This window comes from Stegodyphus dumicola, chromosome 6, assembly GCF_044657685.1.
Source record: "Stegodyphus dumicola isolate Sdum_Otavi_A_Nest chromosome 6, ASM4465768v1".
Classification (NCBI taxonomy): domain Eukaryota; kingdom Metazoa; phylum Arthropoda; class Arachnida; order Araneae; family Eresidae; genus Stegodyphus; species Stegodyphus dumicola.
In genome coordinates this window covers 217,763,280-217,787,734 of record NC_140773.1, presented here as the reverse complement: position 1 = coordinate 217,787,734, position 24,455 = coordinate 217,763,280, and the positions used below count along the sequence as shown (strand labels likewise).

The following is a 24,455-nucleotide window of genomic DNA, read 5'->3' as shown; positions in this document are numbered from 1 at the left end:
TAGAAAGTGGGACGTGTAAAAATATTTGGCTCGTTTCATTAACAAAATTTGTGCATCCAAAGGTGGAATGTCACGAGCCATCAACACGTTTTCGTCGGACAAAAATTCGTCCCGCATCTTTTGATAACTCCCCACGGTATAATAACCCGCACATTTTGAAAAATCGGAGGCTTTCAGGTAAACGACTCCTTGGATGATATAAAAGGAAAGATCAACATATTTATATTTGAAAGGAATACACGTAGTGAGCTGGGGATGCCTCCTCATGATCCACTTGGACAAAAATACGACTTTGGGGCTCTCCCCTTTTATTTATAGAGAGAAAGAGAGTGTGACCTTCCCTTCCCTCCTCCTCCTCTCTCCCTGCTTCCTCTATCTCTGGACGTCCTTGGATTGGAAAGGTTGACTTTGAAAAAAAAAGAAGGTCATGGTTGGATAATTTTTTGTTTATTAAATTATTACTTTCACTTCCTCATTCCCACACACATTCATCTTTTTAAGAAAAGAAAAATAGGTCATGGAGATAAGATTTCTTGGAAAGAAGAGAGAGAGAAACAAAAAAAAACAAATAAAACGGACGTCATAGAGCCTCTATGTGTGTCTGTGTGTGTCTATATAGATATATAAAAAGACGAGAGTACTGTGCGAGATCATTTCTTTTCCATTGGGAGCCATGTCGCTATTAGACGTTTTTCCGACTCAACGGATTTCGAACGGGGAGGATTTGAAGACGCTAAAGCAAATCTCCAACTTGAAAATTTTTTTGGCGTGTCATTGTGCGACATTTATTCCGCATTTACCACCTCATCAAGCGATCGTTTCTTTCAACCTAGATGTCGAATCCTCCAACCTGCTCGTTCAGAATATATACAGAAATTTATTCGAATCGCAACAAACGAAAGAGGAATCTCCCTTCTCTTGGAATCGGATGGATCGACCTTTGAGACGGCCCATTCAAACAGACCGGCGATATACAGATCCGCGCACGAGTTTTCGGTGGAAGAATATTTTTCTCACGAAACGATATTTTACGTTTGGAGTGAGAACAACGGCTGAGGACGAAGTTCATATTGTTGAAACCACAGCCGCTCCTCTCGCCTATTACGAATCATCGTCCCCCAATCTGAAGGAAAGAAGTTTTAAAGTCAGCGACAGGATGAAATATAAGAAATATATTCTAAGACCTTTTCAAAACTATGTCGTTCCCCCGAAAACGCAATATCTCATCGTCACAACCCAGAAGAGTCTCTTTCTCGTCGATCGGTGCTCGTACTCGCTTTGGAAACAATTGAAAGAGGAGATTTCTTTCCAATCGCCGATGATGTTTCAAGAAAAAGAAGAAGAAACCCTCCGCCACCTTTACCCATCCCTTCCTTAGATGATAAGAGGAGCTGGACCAAACCGTTATTTCCCGAAACAAAATCGACCCGGCAACGGAATGAAATTGAAGTCATCACAATTGAAGATGAGGAGGAAGAAAAATAATTACCTCTTAAAAAACGGTCGACTTACCGGAACCTACCTGGCGTGCAAGATCCGCTTCAGAATCCAGAAGCTTCTTCTTCTTCTTCTTCCCCGACTTGTTCAAACAGGCAACCTCTTTTGGACTCCTCACAGACAGAACCTCTTCCAATATCCTCTTCTTCTTCTTCTTCTTCTTCTTCTCCTCCAACCTGTCTCGACATTGTAGAGGTAGAATGTCAGACGGGTTCACAAGCTTCAAAAAGTCCCGACATCGTAGAGGTAGATTGTCAGCCGGGTCCACAAGTTCCAACAGGTCCAGAAATCATGGAGGCAGAATCACAGCCGGGTTCACAAGTTCCAACGGGTCCAGAAATCGTAGAGGTAGAATTTCAGCCGGGTAAACAAGTTCCAACGGGTCCAGAAATCATGGAGGTAGAATTGCAGCCGGGTCCAGACATCCTAGATCCCTCCACTCATCCCAAAGAGACTCCAAGTGTTTCAAGACAGCCTTGTGAGGATCCAGCCCTTCCCGTATGGAATGATTATATGGACTTACCAAATTTTGTGCAACAGGAAGGAGAAGAAAATAATCATACGGATGGGTGGGTCAAAGACTCTTTACATCATTTAACCTCGAATGAAATTGAACTGTTATGGAATTGCATTTCTGAAATCACATCGGAAATGGGATAAAAACCAAAACAAAAAAAAATTTTTTAATAACAAATGGGAGGAGGGTCATGATGTCAATTAAAAAAAATATTATATAGAGTCCAATCTTGGTGGTTCACTTCAGTTTTCCAGCATGAGGTGATCCACGTTTCCCGAAATATGGATCCCATTCCAAGAAAGATTGTGTAGAGCCTTCACTTCAGTTCTTTTTTTTTTCTACCAAGAGGAGAGGGTCCCCAAAGGGCTACCCATGTCCAAAGAGAGAAAGTGTAGAGCGTTCATTTCAGTTTTTTTTCCAAGTTTAGGGGAGGGAGGTCTCAAAATGAAACCCCTCATTTTCAAAGAGAGATGGTAGAGCGTTCATTTGTGTTTTTTTCCAAAGTTAGGGAGTTTTCAAATGGCTACCCATTTCAGAGAGAGAGAAGGTGGAGAGCGTTCATTTCAGTTTTCCAACATTAGAAGGTCCCAAAATACCTTCTGAATTCAAAGAGAGATCGTGGAGAGCGTTCATTTCCAGTTCTCCAAGATCAAAAGAAGAGGGTCCGCTTTTCCCAAAAGGGCTTTCCGTATTCAGAGACAGCGAAATGCAGACTTCAGTTTTCTCCCTCCCCAAGAATAGAGGGTCCCAAAATGGCTTCCCATTTCAAAGAGAGAGGGAGAGGCGTTCATTTCCATTCTCCAAGATAGGGTCGTCTGCTTTTTCCCAAAATGGCTTCCCAATTCAAAGAGAGAGAGAGAGAGAGAGTAAAAGGGTGTGTAGAGCGGTCATGTTCATTCTCCAAGATAGTGTCGTCCGGTTTTGCTCAAAATGGCATCTCCCCATTCAAAAAGAGATCGTAACCAATTTTTTCCAGTTTTTTCCAAGATGGGGGGGAGAAGAAAACCTAGGCTGGAATAACACGACACACAGAGAGAAAGAGAAAAAAAACGCCATCTTGTCATTTTCTGATAGGGTACCGGTGTTCAAATACTTTTGTGACCGACTGTACATCAAAGATTACCATATAAAGCCCATTTTTATTTACAGCGTAAAATTCTACAGAGTAAGTCCAGAGAATCCCACATTTTAATGCATAACTTTCTAGAAAATATTCCTTTTAGAATAACAATAAACTAAACTCAAATATTTTTTACACTCACGATACACTTCTTCTATTAGGTTTTTTGACGAAAAACATATTTTTTTGCAAAACTAATGTGGGTATGTTAAAATAAATAAATACTTACCAAGCAGACGATAGCAAAATTCATTACGTTTAATTGAAGGGAATTTCTATGCTTGCCTCGCTACCACACTGCGAAAATTTTGCTAGAAAATTGAAATTAGTATTTTTCCATTTTGCCGGAGCAGACCATAAATTCGCCAAAACTGGTACAACTAAGGCTCCTCTAAACCAGGCTGAATCACCAACGTTTATCTCTTGGCGAGGGAGTGAACGCGCTGCCAATTTTGGCGCGTTTATCGCACACGCTGGCTGAATGTCTGCTGTTTTTTTAAAGATTTATTTTATAGACGCGCGGTATTCAGCGCATATAAACTTTTCGGATAATTTATTAATTCTCGAATATTATATAGACGTTTTTACTTAAATAAAAATTTCGCGTATATTTTGTAAACATATTCAAAATAACTTATTCTTTAGATGTTTCAGTTTCGTTAGCAGACTATAATAAATAAGATATGAATAAAAACTTTCAATAGTGTCAAATGGTGAAATAGTTAAAGCGTAGAGTGTGCAAATAAATTTATCTTAATGACATTTTAACAAAAATTTCCATAAAAACACTGTAAATTCATACTAAAAAAATAACTTAAGAATATGTTGTCATTTAAGTCTGAGGTACATGGAAATAATTGTGCAAGATTCTGAAGAAACACTTTCTTTTAAATGTGTGAAATATTTCATAACTGTTTGGGTCTCGTCCCAAATAACACACACTAAATAAATTCGCTGGTTCGATTCTTTATTAATTCTCATAATTAATTACAATTAACTCATAGCTGTGACCAGCCCTCTTATACCGTCGATGGCGATTCTCAAACTCGTTTGATCATCACATTACAGATGCGCATGCGTGGATTACATTACAGATGCGCAGGCGCGAACATGCCGCCCCGCGTTGCAATGCTTAGCATTCAACTATTGTAATTAAGATATAGCATAAAAATTAAACAAGTATATCATAAACAATTTTGAATAAGTACTATTACATAAAAATCATTTTTATAATTAGACATTTACCATATACATTAGCGTACAACTCAAAGCAATACAATATAACATTTCAGTTACATAATGACATTTTATGTGAAGCACATTCAATACTGCACAATAACTATAAAGAAGATACTCATTTTTGTATTGGTAAGACACATAATTTGGTAATTGGTCGTTTGAAAGTTCCAGTTTGAGTTTTCACATTACACACGTGAACCTTTCCATCTTTATCATAAAATACTTCTATTATACGACCAACCGCCCAATTACAACAAGGCAAATTATCTTTAATTAAGACCATGTCTCCAACTTGTATATTGGTTTTAGAACTTTGCCATTTAGATCGATTTTGTAAATGACTTAAATAATTGGAGTTCCATATTTTCCAGATAATTTGTACTAATCTTGTGATCTGTTGCCACAATTTTAACCTGTTAATGTTAACTTCCGTGATATCTGGCTCAGGGATCGAATTAATTGCTCTACCAATTAAAAAATGCCCAGGTGTTAGAACCTCTAAATCATCAATGTCCGAAGACAAGGGTGTCAATGGTCGAGAATTTAAAATTCCTTCAATCTGAATCATAATTGTTAAAAATTGTTCAAATGTCAATTTTGCATTACCTACGACACGTTTGAAGTGGTACTTAAAAGATTTAACTCCAGCCTCCAAAATTGGGTGCTCTGGGAGGGAGAAATTTCCATTCGATATTCTCAGAACTCAAATAACCAGCTAAAAGCTCATCTTGTTCGTTCACTATTTTGTTTAACCTCTTTAATTCTGCATTTGCACCTACAAAATTCGTAGCGTTATCACTAAATAGTGTTAAACTTTTACCTCTTCGTGCAAAGAAAAGTTTCAAGGTGGCTATTAATGCTTCAGATGTTAGATCTGTTATCAGCTCTAAATGAATGGCCTTAGTAACCATACAAATGAATATACACACATAAACTTTTTGATATATACCTTTTCTCTGGTTTTTGTATTTAATTAAGAATGGGCCACAGAGGTCAACTCCAGTACAATTGAATGTAAGATTAGCTGTGATTCTTTCCTTGGGTAAATCACCCATGATTTGCTGAGCTACAATGGGATTGGCTTTAAAACATATTATACAATTTTTTACAATTTTTCTAACATTTCTACCACTTACAATCCAAAATTTTTGTCTTATATGATATAACAAAGACTGAGGACCCACATGCAAATATTTTAAATGATAATAATTAACTATTAACTCTGTTAATTTATGTTTAGAAGGCAGAATAATAGGAAATTTTTTCTCATAAGTTAAATTGCTATTTTTTAATCTAACTCCAACTCTCAACAGTCCATTACTGTCAATGAAAGGGTTAAGACTTTTTATAGAACTATTTCTTGGAACAATACCTGATTTTTTAAGATCATTTATCTCATTTATAAAATACTCACCCTGTACTAATTTTATTAAAGTTTCTTCAGCTGCTCTCAATTCTCCCACTTGTAAATTACCTACCTGCTTTTGTTCTTGCTTACAATTCTTGTAAAACCAAAAACAAAAACTTATAATACGAATTAATTTTAAATACTTATTACTGCAATTCAATAAATCATTAATAAAATTTTTTACATTCAGATTTAAACATGTAGATAGTTCAGAATCATCAAAGTTTTTAAGTTCATTACTGTCCCTTTCAGTAATTGCTGCAGGTATAACTCTTATAGGGTACTCATCCTTCATTAAGAAGTCAGTCCCGTTCCACCACAGTTGACTTAGTTGCAGTTTTTTGGCAGACATACCTCTAGATATGAGATCTGATGGGTTTTCTTCAGAAGCGATATGATGCCACTGTGCTATTTCAGTCAGATCCTGTATCTTTGAAATCCGGTTTGCAACAAATGTCTTGAGAAGGTGTGGCTCTTTGTTGATCCATGACAGCACAATCATAGAATCGGTCCAAAAGTCGATAGCAATAAGCTCCAATTTTAACGATGATTTCACTCGATGCATTAGTTTAGCTAATAGCACTGCTGCACAAAGCTCAAGTCTTGGGATTGTAGTCTTCTTTAGGGGGGAGACACACGATTTACTGCACACCAACCTCATTGATGTATGGTTTGTTGCTGATGTTGCTTTACAGTAGATAACTGCTCCATAGGCGGCCTCTGAGGCATCACAGAAACCATGTAATTTAATCTTGATTCTATCTGGTAATAAAATACATCTAGGGACTTCAATGTTGTTAATTAGCTGCAAGGTAGTGGAGAATTCTTTCCATTCTTTAGCCTCCTTTTCTGGCAAAACATCATTCCAGCTCAATTTTAACAGCCATAATTTCTGCATAAATATTTTTGCTACAATTATAACTGGAGAAATGATACCCAACGGGTCAAAGATGCGAGATATGACGGATAACACTTGCCGTTTCATAACCTTTACGTTGTCTTCGATTTTAACGTTGAAGCTCAAACAATCTCCTTTTGACTTCCATAAAATACCCAATGCTTTAGATTCTTCTGATTTACCAAAGGGATATGTTTTGTCGTTTGTTTGACACAGTTCAGTAGCATTACTACACCACTTATGGAGTAACATACCTCCACTCTTCAAAATGCCTATTAACTGATTTTGAAGTTCTAACGCAGAACTTAGCGACTCAGCTCCAGATAGAATATCGTCCATGTACATGTCTTCTCTCAGTACAGGTGCTGCTAAAGGAAATTTATCTCCTTCATCCTTTGACAGCTGTACAAGTGTTCTCATTGCTAAAAATGGTGCACTCACAGTTCCATAGGTTACAGTGGTTAGCTCAAAGTTTTTAACTGGCTTATCAATGCCTTCTTTCCATAAAATCCTTTGCAACTTCCATTGATCTGGATGAATAGAAATAGCTCGATAGATCTTTTGTATATCAGCAGTGAAAGCAAAAATATATTTCCTGAATCTCAGCATAATTGAGAATAAATCATCTTGTATCACACCTCCATTATACTGTATAGAATTTAGAGAGTTTCCTTTGGTTGTCAAAGAAGAAGCGTTAAATATTACCCTCAAGGGAGTTGACTTACTTTTCTCTTCTCCCCTATATACTCCAATATGAGGAATGTAATATGAACCTCGTTCCTCCTCGCTTTCACTCACCTCAACCATATGTCCTAACTGTTGATATTCTTTTAAAAAATCTGAATATAATTTTAAATATTCGGGATTCTTTACTAAGCGTTTCCATAAGGAATTTAATTTATTCGTTGCAATTTGTTTAGAACTTCCTAAAGTGTCCGGATCCTCCTTTAATGGCATTTTAACAACGTACCTACCGGTTTTATCTCGTGTATAATTTTCTACGAAATGTTTCTCACAAATTAAAAATTCTTTGTTTTTGGGTTTATCAGTTTCAATACTTTCTAATTCCCAAAATTTTCTAAGAGCTTTATCTAAGTTATCTTCTTCCTTTATCAACCCACAATGAACCCTGTTTTCAGTCTCTGTTGGAATACTTCCAGATACGATAAAACCAAAAACTGTATCTTGAAAAATAAGATCAGGATTATTCATTCGAATTTGACTCGGTTTGAAAAGTTCATAAAAAACTCCCGCTCCCAACAACATATCTACCCTTTCTGGAACATTAAATCCTTCATCTGCTAATTTTAAATTAGGAAGATCTTGCACTGAAATTTTAATTTTGCGCGAAGGTGTTAAATCAGCAGTTATTTTTGGAATTACTAAAAAGTCCAAATTCTTTATAAAAGTTCCTTCTTTATTGCATATCGAAGCATTAATTTTATGCTTTATTGTTAAAGTAGCATCATTTATTCCCGAAACGGAAATGTTTGTTTTTTCTTTCTCTAACTGCAAATGCTCAATAAAATTCCGTGTCAAAAAGTTCGACATACTGCCCCCGTCCAGCAGACACTTCACTCTGTGTTTTTTTCCCTCGTTATCAATTAGAAAACATACGACTGTTGAAAGCAGAACTGTACTCTGTTTATTCGAATAATTGCTAATAAATGCCTTTTGAATGAACTCCTGCGCATTAACATTCAAGGTCGATGAGTCATCTCGTTTGGGAATGTTGCAGTCAGATACATTTGTTTTGTTTTTATTTTGTTCCGATTCCTTTACGATATTATTTGCTTTCGGAAAGTGAATAGTTTTGTGGTGCCGTTTTTGACAAAAACAATAATATTTCGATGGGCAATTTGATACTGAATGCATATGTAGACAGTTAAAATATAATTTATTAGATTTCACAACCTGTACTCTTTCTTGCACCGGTAATTTTAAATAGGATGGGCATTTTGCCAATCCGCGATTCTCGTGGCATAAAATACAGTTCTCTGTTTTAACATCTGATAAAAACACTTTAGCTACACTTTTTGAGCTATTATACTTACGATTAACATGAGAATTCTCAGTAAGAGGTTTTCCTCGTGACGTGAAATATAAATCTATTTCTTTACCTAACTCACTAGGTGAAAACCATGAATCACCTTGCCTCACAGCAATGTGAGAAGCTGTTCCTGTATCTAAAGATTGGTATAACCTATCTGAAACTATTAGTTGTTTGAGGGTCTCGAAGTCAGTTACCTTCCTTAATTTTAAATAATAATCCCAAGCAGTTACTAAGCGTGACGCAAACTGCACATGAGTTTCATGTGGTTGTTTAACAGTTTTTCTGAAGTTTTCTAAACACGAATATGGTGTTGGCTGAAACTCCTTCAGAACTACTTCTTTTACTTTTTCATAATTCGCGATATCCTTATCATGTAAATAGGTTATTATATTCGAAGCTTTGTCTCCTAACAGCTAACAGATTTAACAGAATTTCTGCTTTATAGTCCTCCGAAACATTTTTTGTAATAAACGCTCGTTCTAATGACGAAAAGAAAAATCCCCAACTCTCAGGCCGTATAGGAATTTTTACAGTTAAGGTTCTGATACTTTTTATTAATTGATCTAGTGACTCTGATTTTGTTTCGGTTCCGCTTACACCATCAAGTTTAGTTTCTGCTTTAAGCTTAGCCAACTCTAACTCATTCTTTGATCTCTCAAGTTTTATTTTTTCTAACTCGACAAGTTTTTGCTCTTCCTGTTTTCTATTTTCGATAATAGAGTTTGCTATCTCTTTTACTAAATCTTGTTTAGTTTTGAAAATTTCACTATTCTCAATAATATCAGTCAAATCTGCTATAGTCATTTTTTCTTCAACATTTAGATTTATTTCTAAGGCAATAAGCCTTAAATCTTCTTTTTTAGCACCCTTAAATAACATTGTTATTTATAACAGAACAAGCACAGAAAGTACAGAATTAACAAGAGAGGAATCACTTACCTCTGCTTTCCTATACTTTTGATGAATATCCGTATCCAAAATTAGCGATATTCGTTAAAAAGAACAAGCTTGGAATACTGGCAAACACAAACACTCTGTTCTCAAAAACGAAACACTACTTATTCATGCACAAACTCACACTCCGGTCGACTACGACCAGATATGTTTGGGTCTCGTCCCAAATAACACACACTAAATAAATTCGCTGGTTCGATTCTTTATTAATTCTCATAATTAATTACAATTAACTCATAGCTGTGACCAGCCCTCTTATACCGTCGATGGCGATTCTCAAACTCGTTTGATCATCACATTACAGATGCGCATGCGTGGATTACATTACAGATGCGCAGGCGCGAACAATAACATATATGGAAGAAGAAAGTACAGCATTCTGTGTTTTGGATGCTTTTCATCAAATGTAATATAAATACGAACTAGAAACCGTAATAAAAAGTCCTTCCTCTTCAATCAGATCACCTTTGTGTTGCATTGTATTTGTAATACTTCTAAAAATCCAGTTTTTACCTAAATTAAAAAAACAGTTATTCCATAAAAGATAATAGATATAGGAGCCTTAGGTACAACCGATGCCTCGCTGGTAACCTTTTACGCCTCATTTTTAAAACAAGTAGCAGCCATTTCTTATCGGATTGATTGTTTCTTTCAATACTGGCATACATTAGTTACATAATTTCTGATTAAGCTCTTCGTATTAATTGAAATAATTCTTGCATTTAAACTTGTATTCCAAATTAATATTTAAGAAATTAATGTAGATAATTACTGAGAGAATTATATTTTTGTAGCGTAGTTTACGATACGAACGTGATACGAGCCGGCGAATCAGGATGTTGAACCATGAAAGCGTACCTTTAAAGTAAATTCTTAAATTAATGTCTTTTTACAAATTTATTGTCTTTTTACAAAATTTTAAACGATATTAAAATATTTATGCCTTCAAAATAAAAAATTCTTATAACTAACATTTTTATGTGTATACTGTATGTTGTCGCCAATAAAGTCTGCTTGACGAAATTTGCGCCGGCGGAACGGAAAGTGCCTTGCAATTCTATTCTTATTCCAAGTGGTCGGAAAAAAATTAGCTTGAATTTACCTTGCCTTTATTCTGGAAAGCGGTTTTGCTTTTGTCATCGCAGTCTCAAAAGAGCGTTAATTTTTTTAGCCTGATTTCTGACGGCTCAATAGGTAGCAACAAATTCATCTTTGCAAGCGAATGGCAGCTCGTTGATTAAGGTCGAGGCAAACAAATATGGCGTTTTGAATTAAGAAGTGATTACGTTTAAAAGAAAAAGAGAAGTGTTATGTGAATCGTAATGTTTATGTGAGATATCTCAGGTATTATTTTAAATAAGGTAATTATCTCGTATTTGTATTATGTTCAATGTGTTATAGTTCGTATATCACATGCCAGTTGTGTATGTTCTGAAGCATTGGTGGTTTAAAATTTTTTTGTTTACATGAGACATACGATAATTTACTCATGTGACAGAGAACTAGCTCTGTCGACTAATGCCTTTCATATGCTTCTTTTTCTGTTTTTTTAACGTAATCGATGCACTTATTTTTTTATTAAAAGTTCTGTATATGGTTGGCGCCGTGCATGTTTTCAAAATTTTAATCGGGATTTAGATCAGAATGAGCAGTGATTTCGTATAAACTCAGTCAACTGAAAAGCACATGCTTGCATGTCTGTTTTCCTCTTAAATTCTATAGGAAATATAGTGTAAATTATGTGTATTTTATCGTAATGAATTTGAAAATTTGTATTTATTGTTGAGAAATGAAAAATACAGCTAATCTCTAAGTTTGATAGGTGCGTTGATGTTTGGATTTATTTATTTTGAGTTTTCGGTTGATCTTTACATTATGGTAACTTGGCGATTTTTGGCGAAAATTTGGCAACCAACTCTCCTACAGCAACCCTCTATTTTTTTTCCCCGCCGCCATTTTGTCTTCACGAAGTAAAGACATGTTTCTTTTCTTCTTATCTACTGAACACTTCTTCCAACAATCTACTAGCCGAATTACACTTTTGCTAGAAATTTTATCAAACAAAACTGCTTAATCATGACAAATATTCACTGCAAAATTGGGAAAAAGTGCACAATACCATACTCCTTACGCGTTTTTCAAAATAACACATACACATAAACCATGTACACGCCGACTTATTTTTACTTAAAAAAACATCCCAGAATTGCACAAAAATGGCATTGCGCACACTCTTCACTAAATCCATGTACACTGCTTTTTTCTCATAAATTAGAAAAATTTCACGAAAATACATGACAATTTTCTCAATCTTTAAACCCGGTAAAAAGAACATATATGAAATTACCTGATCGCGAAAAAGTATTTACCCTTTACAAATATGAATATTTCCACATATAAAATAAATAAAATATCCAAAAACTTTTACCTCTAAATCATCTATTACATTATACACGTCACCAATGAATTCATACCACAAGTATTACAAATACTTAGTATCAAATATTTAAATTATTTCCATGCACGTTTATTTCAACTTAAACGTATACCAAATTCCTACAAACATAAAATTCACAAAATAATTATCATTTAATTAAAATATCACTAAACCATGTACACGTCGACTTATTTTTACTTAAAAAAACATCCCAGAATTGCACAAAAATGGCATTGCACACACTCTTCACTATATCCATGTACACTGCTTTTTTCTCATAAATTAGAAAAATTTCACGAAAATACATGACAATTTTCTCAATCTTTAAACCCGGTAAAAAGAACAAATATGAAATTACCTGATCGCGAAAAAGTATTTACCCTTTACAAATATGAACATTTCCACATATAAAATAAATAAAATATCCAAAAACTTTTACCTCTAAATCATCTATTACATTATACACGTCACCAACAAATTCATACCGCAAGTATTACAAATACTTAATATCAAATATTTAAATTATTTCCATGCACGTTTATTTCAACTTAAACGTATACCAAATTCCTACAAACATAAAATTCACAAAATAACTATCATTTCATTAAAATATAATTAAATTCAAAAACACTACTTAAAATATAAATGAGCACATACATTAAATTAATAAAAATTACCTTACAATCCTAATTACTTTAAACTAAATCATTGCTAATAACAATTTCCCAATAATACCAAATTCCTTTCCACTTTACATTTAGAACAATGCATAAAAATAATATCCTCAAATAATAAAAAATACTAACTTACCTAATCTTCTTCAGAATCTTGATTACGTGGCGGATACACTTTTCTAATTCATTCAATATAATTATTGAAAGATTTTTTCTGCGAATTTTTCCTCCATACTTCCTTTGCTAAATAAAAAGCAAACTTCTCATTATCACAATGCCTAAATACCCATTTCAAATTCACTTTAGTTAGGGCCATGGCATCCAAAAACTACACAACACTGTTTCACACAACACAGAATAAAGCTAAATACAAAATTTCCACATTTTTTCCCGATTTCCGATTAAAGAACCGTAATTCGCCATTAATATCACATGACATATCCCATGATCTCTCATTTCCCTCATGCAAAATAATGCGTAATCGGAACTGAGTACTGCTCACATTATTACCAAAGTCCCAGGTAGTAACCTTTATCGCCTCCAAAATGTCGCCAAACTGCCAGTTACCATATTGTAAAGATCAACCCAGAATTGCACAAAAATGGCATTGCTCATACTCTTCACTATATCCATGTACACTGCTTTTTTCTCATAAATTAGAAAAATTTCACGAAAATACATGACAATTTTCTCAATCTTTAAACCCGGTAAAAAGAACATATATGAAATTACCTGATCGCGAAAAAGTATTTACCCTTTCCAAATATGAACATTTCCACATATAAAATAAATAAAATATCCAAAAACTTTTACCTCTAAATCATCTATTACATTATACACATCACCAACGAATTCATACCGCAACCATTACAAATACTTAGTGTCAGATATTTAAACTATTTCCATGCACGTTTACTTCAACTAAAACGTATACCAAATTCCTACAAACATAAAATTCACAAAATAACTATCATTTAATTAAAATATAATTAAATTCAAAAACACTACTTAAAATATAAATGAGCACATACATTAAATTAATACATACATAAATACCCATTTCGAATTCACTTTAGTTACGGCCATGGGATCCAAAAATTCACGAACACTGTTTCACACAACACAGAATAAAGCCAAATACAAAACTTCCAGATTTTTTCCCGATTTCCCCCCTTTTCCGATTAAAGAACCGTAATTCGTCCATTAATATCACATGACATATCCCATGATCTCTCATTTCCCTAACACAAAATAATGCGTAATCGGAACTGAGTACTGCTCACATTATTACCAAAGTCCCAGGTAGTAACCTTTATTGCCTCCAAAATGTCGCCAAACTACCAGTTACCATATTGTAAAGATCAACCGAGTTTTCTGTTAATATAATTCTATATTTTTGTTTTTGTCACTACATCATGTTACTCAGTGATAATTAAATAATCATCATCCGTAATGAATTCCTGAGTGCATAAGTTCTTTTGAATTGATATGTTAGTTCTTATGGATTGATATGTTTACTTTGTTCTTATGAATTCCTAAGTGCATAAGTTGTTATGATTGTAATAAGCTAAAAAACATGTTCACTGGCTTTTGCCAAGACATGTAGTTCAAAGTAAAATGTATATATATATATATATAACCCTATATAAAAGCTATTTAGCAGGAGACAAATAGAAATAAATTTTGACCCTTGATGAAGCATAGGTTTTACTAAATGACGGAAGGATCTATTTATTATTGAAAACGAACAAATGTACTAATCTGAATTCGTGAATCTAAAGAAAGGTTCACTAAGAGGTTTATGATTGTTGCAAGATTCTGTGACATGCGAAATTAAAAATAAGAAGTGGGGGAAAATGTTAAAATCAGCATGTTATCAAGAGAAAGTTTTATAATTGATATTTATGAAAAAAATTCCATTTCTTGATCCTAGTGACTTTTGAAGAGCGAAACTTCATCCAAGACCAAAAAACTCATATTTCGAAAAGTATTGTGTGTTGAGTGTCTTTCTGGTTTTAAAAAGTAGCCAATCGTAGATCAGTGAACTGTGGCTGTTAATTTCTGTAGCATAATTCCCTGCTGTAAAGGACTTGCTCACCTTGCTTTGGCTCCATTCATTTAGATTAGTGAGAGTGTAGGGGTGTATTTTGTGAATTGGGCCTCAGCTAGAAGTGTTTTTGTGAATTACCCCACCTCAAACTATAAAGCTGAAATTATCAAGCGAGAAATTTAAAAATTCATATTCTACATAATTTCCATACATTAAAATATCCGAAACTTCCATGAATCATGTACATTGCAATGTATGCAACGAAGACTTCTCATTTGCACATTGCGAAAAGGATGGTTGTTAATGCCATGGCAAAAAGGGTGACTGTGAATGTAATTTCTTATGCTTTGGTTTCTCAAAAGTATATAAAATTGGTATTTCAAAATCTAAAGAAGGACCAAATTTAATCATAAAAGGTTATGAAACAGATGGTATTAAAGCCGAATGCTATGTTGTTCAGTTTTTAATTAAACATAAACTACAGATTTCATTTTCAGAATGTAATGTTTCCAGACTCTGGCGTATAGCAAAAAAAAAGATACAATTCTGTTTCGTGGAGCGTAAAAAAATTGCAGCAAAATGTATGCACAAAAGCGCCAAATCTAGTGGATAGGCTGATTTTAAGCTGATTTCAAATACATAACTTTTTATACAGAATTAGCTCTTTTTCCAAATGTATAGTTTATCGGTAAAAGTATAGTTTACGGTACCCCTTGGCGAAAGTTGGTGATTTTTGGTGGTACATGGATACCGATTTTGTGCAATTCTTCGACTCGTTACTTTGGCTTGCGAAGCGGCGATTTTTGCACCAAACATCGCCACTACACAAAGCCAAAATAACAAGACAAACAAAGGCACAAACTCCGTACCCATGTACACTGCTCAAAAAAAAAAAAAAAAATGGGACAGTGCTGTATCTCCCGTTCTACTGAGCCGATTGACAAAATTCAAATTGCATTTTTCATGTCTCGAAAGCGCGACTTATGATATATATTAGATTTATATATAGCACTATTCTAACATAGGTATTTTGACACAAAATCGGACTTTTTCTGAAATAACATACCAATTTTTTTCCATATTTTGATTCTACGTCTCAAATTTTGCCAGAATACCAAGTTTTGTAAAAATCGTACAAGTAGTTTTTAAAATATTAGCTCTCAAAATTTTAGCTCCTCAATGTTAATTGAATTTGGCAAATATTTATTAATATCTCTTTTTTTATTAAACTTTTTTGATTTTTTTCTCTCACATTTCAAAATTTAGGTTCATTCCAAATAAAATTTATCCATTTTTTGTGTTTTGTTTTTTAAATTTCTATTTTTAAATAATTTTTATAAATTTTTCGAAAAAAATTTTGAATTATAACCTATAAAATTTTTACCATTATCTTAAAGTAGGTGTATTTTTAAGCATATCTGCAAAAAATTAGACTTTTTTATTCAAAATTTTCTAAGATATACACGAATTTACATATTTTCGAGTTTTGAAATTTGGCATCTTTTTTTTGAGCGATAATAACGCCAAATGTGGTCTATGGATATTTGTTACAGTGAATTGCCACAGCTATTTTTAACCTTAAATTTCAAGTAAGATTTTACGAAGCATTAATTATATAACATTTTTTCCCTCAATGAAGCGTAATAAATATTTATTAATACTATATGAAAAGCTATTTTTTTTTAAATTATAGATGATATTATTCAAATTTTTAACTATTTTTTTAAATTTCTCTCTATCTTCCTTAAAAAAAAAAAAAAAAAAAAAAAAAAATAAGAGTAAATTTTTACCTTCAGCATTTTATCGTCTGCTACTTTACTTCGTTTAAATCGAATTGTCTAAAACTGAAAATTTTCATTTGATATTTATTTGAATTTTATAACATTAACTGCATAATTTATTTCTAAACAAACTGTTGCTTTTGAAGTGGCTGAAAGAGCGGCTGATACTATCATCCACATTTTTAAAGCACAGTATATTTTTATAGAAACATAATATTTAGAATAATCATTTTTATAAAAGTCAAATTATGATATAAACATACGGCCCTCTAGAGACTGAATTAATGGAAGTTCAATGGTTATGTAGAAATGATCTGCAGCTACTTAAAGGCTGGATAAGTCAGCAGATTCTGTGGACAAATAAGAATAATTCTATAAACGCCACCCAACATTCAGGATTCAATTAACAACGAGGATACGATGTTTATTAAATGAATTTAAGAAATTTTAAAACATAAAAAACCAACTCATTTTTATCCTAAAATGTATTTTTGTGCATAGCTTATTTTCATTATATCCTTAAAATTATAATTTAGAATGTAATTGTCAAGAACTGAATCCTAATCATCAGTAATATAATTAGTAATTATTACGGTTATTAATAAATCCTTCTTATAAAGTAATTGCAAATATTTCAAAAAGCTTTCTGTCTGAATGCAAATATTTTTCTATGCAAATATTTTAAATTTTATATTAATCAAGATTGCACACGATATTATTTATTTGCACTTCAATTCTTACCGTCAGTTCCAGTAGAAGTTACAAATCAATTATATTTAATTAAGGATTGGATTGGATTATTTAATTATGGCAAAGCACACGAGGGCTATCTGCCTAAAGGGAGGAATGCCTTCGTGGAGGACTTTATAAGGTAAACTGGCTCGTATACGCGTTATACATGGGGAAAACCACAAAAACGCCGATGCGGCCAGCCCGTTCGTGAGATTCGAACCTCGGACCGAACTTCCAATGATCAGCGTCTTTACCGCTCGGACGCTGGTGGGCTATTTAATTAAGGAATGACCATCTAAGTTTAGAAACAGCGTACCGTAACAGCAATTCAATTATTGGCGCCGTATCTTTCATGTTACTCCCGATTGGCAAGCTACATGATTTTTAATGAGTATTCGGGTTTTGCTAGTAACTTCCCTTGGAAATCGCACTTAAACTAGGTTAGTTGGTTATTTGAACATAGAAAGAACATAGGAGCTATTTGATTAAGATGCTTTCATAGAGAACCTTTGTAAAGAGAACCTAGAAAACTACGAAAACCAACCATGCAAGCCTGGGTTAGACTTCGCAACAAACAATTAGTATTTAACAATCTTCAAATGCTAGGCAACTGGTGAGGCTCCAATTAAATCTCCAATTTAGTATTTTATTTGTAAATATTTAAAATATTTTTGTATTCTTAGACACAAAAAGCAGAATTTAAGTTTTGTTAACTTGTTAGTAAACTACCAAGCCGTAGTGCAAATGAATATTCAATTTCTTTTGCAATAATTGTATTCACTTAATATTCTTGGAATATGAGCTAAAGAAGGAACGTTCTCGGAAGATTAAAGAAGTGTTTAAATCCAGTGATATTACGTTTGTCTTACAAGCTTAGGATCAAAACGATTCTGCAATTGCCCGAGTAGTTTACTTGTAAATGGCTGTGAATTAAGCAGATGACTTTTAATCTTACGTTTTCAGTCAGAAAACGTATTCCAAATGTTTTGTATTGCATGACAATCCATCTTTTCATTATTCAATAACCAATCGGAGAACCGCTTGTGCTCCGAAAATAAGTATGTGTACTCAATTGTCCTGCATGTTCTTCAAATTTGTCTTCTTATGATTTTTTCCTCCCCAAAACTAAAGGCAAGTTTTTTGACTCAAAGGAAAGTTTTTTTGACATTGAAGAGACAAAAGGATTATGACATCTACTTTTAGAGGCATGTCAAAAACAGATCTCTACAAGCCTTTTCTTCCATTACATGTTGTGCATTCAGACAAATAGTTGCATCAGCGTAAATTCTGTAATCTATTTTTTGTTACACTCTTATTACTTTATTAACATACAGTGAATATATACTAAACCTTTTACTTCAGCTTCAGTAATTCGGAATTTTTGACGGAATTGTTGTCGGAACTAGGACTTGGAAGATAAGTCAAATTGAATATTTCGATAATTCAATAAATTCATGGTCGAAGTTTTCAATATTTTATTTTCGGAGGGAGGGGAAATTTTTTCAGTTTTGGTCTAATATCCTAAGTATATTTGCTTCGATTCTTTATTTTTTCCCATAAAAACGAAAATCTTACGCATAGTATACATATAACGCATAGCTTCAAATTAAAATTTAATAATATACAGGATGGTTATAATTAAAATTTCACTTTGAAACGGTCATAAAAGGAAAACTACTGGATCAAATGTTATCAAATTTTGTAACCGTGTAAAGGATGTCATGGGAATTTATTTTCCACGAAAAAAAGAAAGTTGGAAACCTCACCACCAGGGAAAAAATGGCGCTGTATGCAATATTGTTAAACGAAATATGGGTTGGAATCTAACTTAACCTTTTGTTACACGGGTTTAATATGTTGTATACCCTTAAAAAACTTTGAAGTAAGCAAATTACCATTTAAAGGCGTTAAATTCGATAAAAGTCGAGTGCGCCATCTGTGTAAGTGAGAAATTCGTCCGTGAAAACCACGAATTAGCGATTAGAAAATGTGAGATCGCAAATCACTCGCACAAGTGCGTACAATCTGGAAATCGTTTTCTTACAGATCGCTAATTAGTAATTTTTGAAGTCTGAATTCGGCACTAAAACATGAAGATACTGATTCGAAACGCTTTTAATCGATTTTGGCCAAAGAAATCTCTCATGTTACCTATCTAGTTCCATTGCATTCACCTACTGCATTCGATTGCATAGCAGTCATTCCACACCTTTTAGTGTTGAATGACAGCTAGTATTATAACTGAATCATTTTTCTCTGAAGAGCAGTCGACAGCTGGACCACTGTGATTGCAGCTCACTTAGAGTCAATGTTAAAATGTTTCGTGATACATGAACTGCAGTAACGTGGCATTTTAGATACTACGATTTTCATGCAGGGCTGGGCCCCACCTCACGTGTGTCGCACAGTTACTTAGGCAACATTTCACGAATGAAAGTCTTATAAGCCAACACTTCCCCTCTTCCCACCAGACCTCAACCTCTGTGACTCTTGGCTATGGGGTTATCTCAAAAGCACTGTTTATGGTTATAATATAAACAATTTGGCAGAAATGAAAAATGTACACTGACATGTCCGTAACATTCCTCCTGATATGCTAAGAGCTGCTGTTGAGAATGCAGTAACAGGATTTAACTTACTTTCGGAAAATGCTGGACACTTCATTGAACCTGCTTTGTAACACGTTTCAGAAAATATTAAACGCATTTTAAACAGATGTTTTCGTGTCTTATTTCATTTAACAATATTGTATACAGCGCCATTTTCCCCCTGGTGGTGAGTTTTTGAACTCTTTTTTTTTTTCCGCGGAAAATAAATTCCCATAACCTCCTTTACACGATTCCCAAGTTTGATAACATTTGGCCCGGTAGTTTTCCTTTTATGACCATTTCAAATTGGAACTTTAATTATAACCACTATGTAAATTAAACTTTAAAAGTTTGACAGTTTGGTTCAAGTCTCAGCTTTAAATATATATATATATAAATATAATCTTTTATATTAATCTTCTTAGAAAAAATGTTTTAAGAAGCTAATTTTTCCCTCGCATTATAGATTGTATAAAAAACATGATCTTTAATATGATTTAGATTGTTTCAGCCGATATAAGAATCGGGTTACTCGGTGGTGAAGAATAAACACTGCTGGACTGTTTTATTTCTTTGTCATTTAGCAAAAAGTCTTTTAATTAAAATATTTATCCTTTGGACTTTGCTCTATACTTTGTTTATAGTTAAAATGTCTAGAAAATGAAAAGCTGTCTTCAGCTGAAACACAGTTGATGCAATTGATATTTTAAAAAATTGACAAGAATGCAAAATTTATGAAAATTTGGCAATCGAAAAATCTTAATTTTCTTGTGTGAGCACTTAAAATAACTGTAAAAGGAAAGAAGAAAATTAGGGAGAAAAGCAAGCAAAAATTTGCAGGGAAAATTTAGCTCTTAGACATACCAAGATGTTTCAAAAAGTTGGACGCTTTTGAATATACTTTCAGGTTACTTCAAAGAATTTAGGCGTTCAAAGAGAAAACACTTGGGCGTGTACACCAGCAAATACCATCAATTGAGCTTGTGTTATCAGAAAAGACAAAAATGATATCATTGCAGATTAAAGTGAAGAGCGACTGGTTTTAGACTATATGGTTGTATAAATTTAAATTACGTTATAGAACATCATATCGTACCATAAATGGAGAATCCCATGATTTTCTCATTCGAATTATTTGAAGATTCAGGAGTTTATCCAGTATTGTATGTGAATATCACCTAAAGGCGTTTTTTTTCCCTCCTGATGAAACAGCGGCCGAGCGGTAAAGTCGCTGAACTCTGGTAGTTCGGTCCGAGGTTCAAATCCCGCAAACGGGCTGGCTGCATGGGCGTTTTCGTGGTTTTCCCCATGTGTAACGTGTATGCGAGCCAGTTTTCCTTAGAAAGTCCTCCACGAAAGCATCCCTCCCCTTAGGCAGATAACCCTAGTGTGCTTTGTCATAATTAAATAAACCAAAACCTCTTGATGAAACCAGTCTTTTCTTTCATCTCATACTTTCAAAATGTTTAGCCTCTAAAGACTGATAAAGGCTCTGACCAAATATTGATGAAATGGATTGAATTGGATTATTAAGTTACGTCAAAGCAAGGCTATCTGCCTAAAATGAAGGATACCTTTGTGAAGAACTTTCAAAGGAAAACCAGCTGGCATACATGGTACACATGAGAAAATCCACGAAAACACCCATGCAACCAGCCCGTTTACCGGGATTCGAACCCCGGAGTGAACTACCAGTGTTCAGCGACTTTACCGCTCGGCCGTTTGTGGGCCTTTATGAAATGGAAGGCGATAACTTTATTTAAAATGATTGTCAGAAATATCAAGATATTTTGAAAAGTTGGATACTTGCGGAATGCCTAAAGAAAAAGAGCAAGAATAAAGTAGAATGCCTGAAGAAAAAGAGAAGAACAAATAAATTTTTGAGTAAAATTTAGTATTTGTATTTTTTTTTTTAATTTAAAACTTTTTAATCTTATGATATTTGATTCTTATGATTTCAAAAATAAAATATTTGACTAAAATATGAATAACATTTAAGAAACCAAATGTAGGATAAAATTGTGTAAAGCAATGGGCACAATGATAAAACTGTTTAAAGCAGTGTATGCAAGTCATCCTAAGTTAAAATGTCGGTTATACATCTCTCTTATTTATATATATCTTTTCTGAACGGAACATTGAAAGGCGTGTTAACTATGCTTTACTGTATTTGCTCTTTTAATATATTCAGTTTTCAAACGCATCGTAATCTGGGTTACAAAGTATTCTTCCGAAAGAAACGCAATTCAAATAAATAAAATCAAATTCTGGAAAATTTATTTAAAATGCTCAGTTCGAAGGAATAAATAGAAAATTTTAAAACAATTACCTGAAGAGACAATGCAACACAAACAATTAAAATAAAAGTATAAGAATTTAAAAATTACCTAAAATAATAACTATGACAAAAAATATATATAAAGAAAACTATTTGAAAAAAATAAATGCTGCACCTTTATTTACGCAGTTCGAATAGGTAAATAGAAATTTTTAAAACAGTTATTCGAAAAAAACCATGCAACTTAAACAATTAAAATGGAATTCGAAAAAGAAAAAATTTCTTAAAATAATAAGTTATAATTAAAAATACAATATAAAGAATATTATTTGGAAGAAAGGAACGATGGTGACTTTTTTTCCTCTCACGGGAAAGGAAACTAGGTTGCCATACATTAAGAAGTTCGCCAAGTGAACTATTCTTGGCGCAAACTGACAAAATAGTGCCAACATAAGTTTTTGAATTTCTCCCTAAATTTTGCTCCAAATTTTACAGAATTTCATATTTAGGCATAATTTGAGTCGTAGAATCGAAATATGTAAAAAAATTGGTATGTTATTTCAGAAAAAGTCCGATTTTGTGTCAAAATACCTACGTTAGAATAGTGCTATATATAAATCTAATATATATCCTAAGTCGCACTTTCGAGACATGAAGAACGCAGTTTGAATTTTGTCAATCGGCCCAGTAGATCGGGAGATGTAGGACTGTCCCTTTTTTTTTTTTTTTTTTTTTGAGCAGTGTACACATTGACTTATTTTCACTTAAAAAAAAATCCCCGAATTGCACAAAAATGGCATTGTGCACTCCTTTGACTTTATCCATGTACACGTCGACCTAGATTCACCTAAAAAAAATCCCTGAATTGCACAAAAATGGCATTGCGCACTCTTTTAACTTTATCCATGTACACGCCGACCTATTTTCACTTAACAAAATATCCCAGAATTTCACAAACTTGCATTGCGCACTCCTTATACTTTGTCCATGTACACATTGATATATTTTCACTTAAAAAGTCAAAGGAGCACCAAATTCTAAAATATAGTCAAACAAAAAATACATTATCTCAATAAAATAAATTTTAAACCAAACAATAATATAAAAAAAGGAAAAATATGTTATACATTTAAGCACTACCAAAAAGCAAAAATTCACTTACCATAATTTTTGAGTATAATTATGTTCATTAATTCATGTTTAGTAATAATGCATACTACTTAGGGATCTATTTTATTTTTAGGATGATATTACAAAAGTGAAATTCAGGCAGAGAATAATATTTTTAATTAAATTTATTCAGTTCCCATTTGCTTATAGGTCCTTAATTTTTTTCATTAATGGTCCTTAAAAGTACTTAATTTCCGTGAGCAGAAATGTGTACGAACCCTGGTTAAAGGATTTGCATCTACTAAAAATAAAGCCAAGGAAATCGTAAGTTGCAAAAGCAGCGAATGGTATCACATTGTCAGGTATGGAAGAAGAAGAAATCAAGAATTAGTCGAGAGTGACGATTGTGAAATTACAAATGAAGAACTAGGTCTTATAATACCAACAGTGAAAGCAGCTATAATGAAGATCATGAGCCTGAAGAATAAGATGTTAACCAAATTGCTTAAAAAAGGCACACAAACTGTATAATTTTGTAATGGAGATTGATTAAAATAAAGAAAAAAGAAGGCACTTTAGGAGAAATATTGAAAAACTTTACACTCCTTACCACAAAATTTTTAATGTGTTGTTAATAATCACCAGTTATTAAAAAAAATAAGTGTATTATGTATGTATTTATTAAGGAGTTATAAAAGTCCTTTCACTTAATATTTGTGTCATTTTCCCCTTTTAATTATAATAATATTTAGGTTTGTATAAATTATATATTTTTAACCTGAACTATATCTAATCTGGCTTTTTCCATAGAAGTTAACTTTTGCAGAATGCGATTTTGCTGTACGTGCAGTGTGTTTATGACATAATGTGTTTGGCAAGGGTTTACTGGATTATTCGGCTGATCTTTGGAATATGGTAACAGGTAGTTTGGCGACATTTTGGAGGCGATAAAGGTTACTACCTATGACTTTGGTAATAATGTGAGTACTCAGTTCCGATTACGCATTATTTTGTGTGAGGGAAATGAGAGATCATGAGATATGTCATGTGACATTAATGGACGAATTACAGTTCTTTAATCGGAAAAGGGGGTAAATTTGGAAAAATATCGGTAGTTCA

The 24,455-nt window shown here is 33.3% G+C and overlaps 1 protein-coding gene across 4 annotated transcripts in view; it reads left to right on the top strand.

Annotated features, from left to right (window-relative positions):
• The first annotated feature begins 10,889 nt into the window (after positions 1 to 10,889).
• LOC118198004 (uncharacterized) overlaps positions 10,890 to 24,455 on the top strand; it is a 72,926-nt gene continuing 59,360 nt past the window's right edge. For 2 of the 4 annotated variants that reach the window (XM_085819519.1, XM_085819516.1), the window contains exon 1: positions 10,890 to 11,047. The gene's annotated coding sequence lies outside the window, so the exon portion shown is untranslated. The remainder of the gene's footprint in view (positions 11,048 to 24,455) is intronic. The other 2 variants (XM_085819518.1, XM_085819517.1) reach the window with 2 other exon arrangements.